Source organism: Monodelphis domestica, chromosome 2 (assembly GCF_027887165.1).
Source record: "Monodelphis domestica isolate mMonDom1 chromosome 2, mMonDom1.pri, whole genome shotgun sequence".
In the NCBI taxonomy this organism is placed as follows: Eukaryota; Metazoa; Chordata; class Mammalia; order Didelphimorphia; family Didelphidae; genus Monodelphis; species Monodelphis domestica.
In genome coordinates, this window is record NC_077228.1 from 6058712 (window position 1) to 6064771 (window position 6060).

Here is a 6060-nt window from a genome sequence, read left to right on the forward strand (position 1 = left end):
GGAGAAACTTTCTTTAAAGAATTTTTACATGATGAATTGGATGTTTTAACAGCGTGTGTCAGCTCAGGGACCAGCTTCCCCCCATAAATCTTCAGCATCCAAGTTCTAAACCACTCAGAGGACACGAGCGGTTCTTCTCCCGTCTTTTAAATTATGTTGTTAAAAGCACCAAAGGTAATTGGAAGAGCCTTCGAACATTGGCCCTCTTCATTGTTGGGTGAGAGAGGAAGAGAGAGCCCAGCCTTTTTCCCAGTGTTTGCAGAGCTCATGCCTTAGTCATGCTGGACCACACAACCAGTGGCAGCCTGCAGACTGACCAGGTTTCAAGGTGAGCTCACCCCAAGGAGCAACAGCAATTAAGAAATGAACCAGCTTTTTGTTTGGGGTCAGTTTGGGTTTTGTTCAAAACTGGGCAAGTGAGCCAAGACAATTCCTTTATCATCTGGAGAAGGATGGATGAATAGGTTTCACCTACTAGAGGAAGATGGTGCAACAGAGGAAAATACAGACCCAATTGGTGATACTTTCTGTGAGATCATAATCCAGACAGGAAAAAAACCATTTAAGGGCTGTCTGTCTTTTTAGCGTGCTGGGATCTGGTCGTTGCTGTTGCCGTGTTTTTAAGACAGAAAAGATTTCCCCAAATTAGATTGTCTTCTCATTTCCTAGGGTGTGAGAAGAGAAGAAAAAGCTTTTCCCTGATTACAATCTTTCTTTTAATGCCACTGAAGGAGGTTGGGTTTTCCTAGCTAACTGGATTAGTGTAATCCTAAAGAATTTAGCAGTCATTTACAGTTGATGTCTGTCCACTTGGCACTATCGCTCAGCATCTCCTCCACCTTAAGGGCTTTCTTCTAATCAACGGATGCAAGAACCTCAGTCGGAAAATTCCCAGGTACCCAATCTATGCTCCATCCCAGTGGTTATACCATGTGTTCTGCTCATTTCCTTAATGTTCGAAAAACAATGCCATTCATCAAATACATCTTTCTTTAACCAACCTCTTTATTCACACACATGACTTGGAATTAGGAAGACCATGAGTCAAATCCCACCTCAGACACCGAGGTGCTGTGGGACCCTGGGCAAGTCCCTTCAATTATGGGTCTCAGTTTACTTCTTAATGGAATGAGGAGACATCTGAAGTTGGGGCTCATCTTAAGACCCAGTTTCTGCAAGGAGCATCTCCTGATTGCCCAGTTCTCAGCACCCCCCCAAAGAGTTAGCATTTAGTCATCTCCCCCACCCCGCTGAGCAGAATGGAAACTCCCAGAAGGCAGGGGCTGTTCTGTTTTCTATCTCCCATGACTGGCACATAGTAAGTGTTCAATAAATTCTTGTTGAGATTTGCCATGGAGGAATTGAGAAAATGCACCTATGGGCTCTTCTCTGCAGAGGTAGAGGGCAATGGAGGAGGAGTGTGAGTAAACTGTCAGGCACAGCCCTGGTGTTGGTGAATTTTGCTGCATTACTCTTTGTCAGTCAATGCAGTACTAGGCATGAGGCTAGGTAGTGGTGACACAAGACCCAGATGAAACAGTGCCAGCCTCACAAAGCTCATAGTCTACCAAGAAGCAAGAGCAAGGAAGAGGCAGCCAGGAGGCACAGCATTATTCAGCACCTACTATGTGCCAGGCACTTTATAAGGATTATCTCCTTTGGTCCTCACAACCACCCTGGGAGGTAAGTGCTGTTAGGATCCCCATTTTACAGTTGAGGAAACTGAAGTAGTCCGAGGTTAAGGGACTTATCCAGAGCCTCAAAGCCAGTATATCCATTTCAGGATCTGAACTCAGATCTTCCTGACTTCAGGTCCAGAAGTCTATCCACTGTGCTGTAAGTCAACAGGGCTCAGTCTAATGGAGATGCTTCTGAACCATCTGGGCTTCCAAGAAGAAACTTTCTGGAGCAAGTTCTGGCCACTTTTTAGGTCTGAAGGGAAATGGTAATGTGGATGAACCCATGGAGGCAGGCTTCCCAACTGACCAACACCAATACCAGCCGCAGCACTGTCCAATAGAAATCTACCTGGCAGCAAGTGCAGCCCCCTCCTCTCCAGGCTTAGGAACTGCATGACCTGAACCTGACTGTGCATATCTTAACTGATTTCATTAAACAAACAGACTTTTTTCTTCTTAGGAAGACCCAAATTCAAATCCTGCCTGAGACACCTAATGGCTATAACTCAGGACGAGTCTAACTATCTGTCTCAGTTTCCTCATCTGTAAAATCAACCCAGGGTTGGTATGAGGATCAAATAAGCTAACATTTGAAATCACTTGGCACAGTGCCTGCCACATAGCAGGAACTTGTCAGGAGGGTAAGAGAAGCTAACCTTATGAAGCACTAAGAAAACTATTCTTATTCTGCATAGAGAGAGCGTATTCTACAAAATCTCTATGAGGTAGATTGGGAAGGAGCCTGAGGGGAGACCTCATGGGGAGCACTAAGGCTGGAAGGAAACAAAGTCTTCTAAGCAGCCAGGGTGAGGAGGGAGAGCATGCCTTTCTTTCCTAAGCTGGGTTACAAGGGTTTGCTCTCTGGGTAACGGGGACGAGCCAAGTACTCAGAAATAAGTGCAAGTGCAAACATCATCAATAAAAGTGACATTTCCACATACATGCAAAATGTGGTTTATTTAGTGAATGAAGAACCAAAATCAGAGTTGATCCAAAGGGTCCTAGTAGGTAAAAATTGGTATTCACAGCTCAAATCCAAGGATGTCTAGCCAATCAAGGAGATGGACTGAGAGTAAGTAACCTCTCCTAGGAAGCAGAGCAGATTCAGTGATGAACTTGGAGCCAGGGAAGATTTGAGTTCTAATCTTACCTTGGGTACTTATTAGCTGGGTGAGCTTGGCAGGTCCCTCAACACTCCTCATCCTCAATTTCCCCATCTGTAAAATGGGGATAAAAATGGTCTCCACCTTACTAGGTCATTGTGAGGATCAAATAAGATAATTTATGTAACGTGCTTTGTAAACCTCAAAGCACTAAGTAAGATGTGAGCTGTCATCATCATCATCATCATCATCATCATCATCATTATTATTATTATTATTATTATTATTAATCATCACTACTGTTGTAATTATGATTAGAATACCAGGCAGGCTTCTAGAGCTCTGGGTAGATTATTGATGGACACTTAATGGAAAGTTGAGGACTGAATTGGATAAGAAAGCGCAGATAGATTCCGCCCCTTGCTAAGAATGGAAATCTTTCGAAGCTCTTATTAGAGTCCAATATTCAGTTCCTGAGCAAATGTTCAGAAGATCTTAGATGACAAATACTGGTTGTTTGTCCATCTGTACCTCCACTTCTCAACATCGCTTGACTACAATGTCCTTAAAGTGGAGAAGAAGGGAAGGTGGGGGGAGGAGCCCCACTTGTAAATGCAAACTCATTTAGGTTGGACAGCTAGGAAAACTGTCCTACTCCACCACCACCACTACCACCACCACCCACCAGAGACTCTGCAGAGTTACCTGGAGTAGCATTTACTCACTTGGGGTAAGGAAGAAGAAGCATCTACTCTCCTCTCTTGGAAACTTGAAAAACTACTTAGTGGTTGATTGAGGGAGAATGTTCTGGACTACTGTAGTTCATCAGTCCTTCCAGCAAGATAAGGTCAGAACTCAACTCAGCAGACCCATCAAACCTCAATCAAGCACCCACAAGGAAGCACGGTACAGCAAAAGGAATCCTAGATCTGGAATCAAAAGACCTGGGTTCAAATCCCTCTTCTCCTTATTATCTATATGACTCTGGGCAATACTTAGCCTCTGTTGACCTCCATTCTTCATCTATAAAATAAGAAGCGGGAACTAAATGCTCCCTCAGTTTCCTTCTGACCCTAAAACTATGATCCCACTGGGTGCCATATATAAAGGAAATATGGTGTCATTAGACATGTTGCTAGGCTTGGAGTCAGGAAGACTTAAATTCAAATCCCACCTCTGACACCTACTTGCTGTGTGACCTTATCATCTGCCTCCAGTAGAGACTCATCTACTCCTTGACATAGACATTTGTGCTCTGCATTGGTGGAGAGAGTTGTCCCACCCAACGTTCCCAAGCATATAAAATCAAGATCCTTTGTGTCTTGGCATAGGCATGTCAGTGACTGGCCAGAGGCACTGAGGATGCAAAGCCAAAACAGAACCTCTCCTCAGTGGTTCGGACCAGACGGAGCCTTCCCCAGCATCATGGAGGACTCGAAGTCGTGTTGGACTGAAGCGATCCCCCGTTTTATCATCATCTGCATGTGGTCCTCCCTCTCTCCTCCTGCCTCCACTGCTTGGGAAGTTGGATGGATGACACCGGCAGTAGCGGCCACCAGAAGAGATAATTGCTCGAGTGTGATAATGGTGACTGACAATTTCATCTCTAAGCTATTTATCAGTTCACACTCCGAAGTCAGGTATCATGAGAACATGACATCTCTTGTCAGGAAAAACAAAAGAGTCTTGTGACAGCATTTCAATTGGATTTTTCACCTGGCACTCACCGCATTAGCACTCTGTTAAAATAACTTCATTCATTATTCAAAATAAGGAAAGAACTGCTTCTGGTTTCGACAAGGTGGATGAAATCGTATATCTGTGGGCATATAGATAAACCGAGCCTAGGAATGCACCTGATCCCAGTTCTTCATCACCTTCAAAATAACCTGTCTTGGTTTATTATAGCGCCTTTTATTTGTTTTAGACAATAAGCCAATCACGGGTCACCCTTGGTAGATAAGTAAGTCATTTGCTTTCAGCTCGGGCGGAAGAATAACCAAAACATGCCAATCTCAAAGTTTAACAGGCAGTGTTTCTTAACTACTTCCAAATGCCCTCGAGATCTGGGCTGAAAGCTGAAGGGATTCTTTCTATCGGGGACCACGAGTTAACTTCCAGAGTTACCCAGAGGAGAAGAAGGGAGCCAGAGATGAGCAGGCGTCAGTGCCCACATCTTCATTTTCACGAGGGATTCCTTCAGATTCTCAAACATTTCCAAAGGTCACTGGGCAGATTGCTCATCCCTGGACTCTTCCTTCTGGTGAAATGCATGGAGACTCGGCTTCACATTGGACCTTGGAGAAATCCCTTGACCTCTCGGGGTCTCGTCTTCTTCAATGCCAAAAGAAGAGAAACCCCCATTGACCTCCCAAGCTTCTGGTGAGGAACTAAGAAAACAATATGTCTTCCTTTTCGTTTCTCTGCAAGCAAAGAGCATCTTTGGCTACTGGAGATGAAGAAAAGGCAGGCTCGAAAGGCTAATGAGCCTCTCTCTCCACTTCTTGTGTCAAGCAATCGGCTTGGCCATCAGAAAGTCACTTCCCTCCTCGTGTCCCATTCAGTGCCTTTAGTTCCACAAACATCTCAAAGGTTGTCTAGTCCATCTCGAAGTTGAACAACAGCCCTTTGGGTGGCTCCAGTCGCTTCGGAGTCTTTCCTTGCTTCTATCGCCCTTAAATCTGTGGCTTTGTGCCTTCTAACGATGCTCCTGGGAGGTCCAGCGTCTGGGGCCAAGACTCCACACACGGAGGCTAAAGGCTTCTGAAGAAGAGGCTTTCCAATCACAACTCCACAGCATGGACTTCCATTCAATGTAAAAAATCAGGATCCTGACCCCTGCCTCGGTGTCTCCCCCCTGCTGCAACTGGGCTGGACGAGGCAGAGAACACATACAAAGGAGAAGCAAAAGTGAGACTTTCAAAAAGAAGTCATCAGACTTTTAATTTAAGAAAGACTCTCGTCTGCTTTAAGAAGGTAGCAAAGTGCTGAATTGTAACTGACCTCATCTCCCCATCCTTCATTATCGAGTTAGATATGGCAGAAACACCAAACTTCCCCTGGGATCCCCTTTCAAAATGAATTTTCAAGGGGGCAGCTGGGTGGCTCAGTGGATTGAGAACCAGGCCTAGAGACAGGAAGTCCTGGGTTCAAATGTGACCTCAGACACTTCCTGTGTGACCCTGGACAAGTCACTTAACCCCCATTGCCTAGCCCTTATAATTCTTCTGCCTTGGAACCGAAATACAGTATACAATATTGGTCCTAAGATGGAGGGA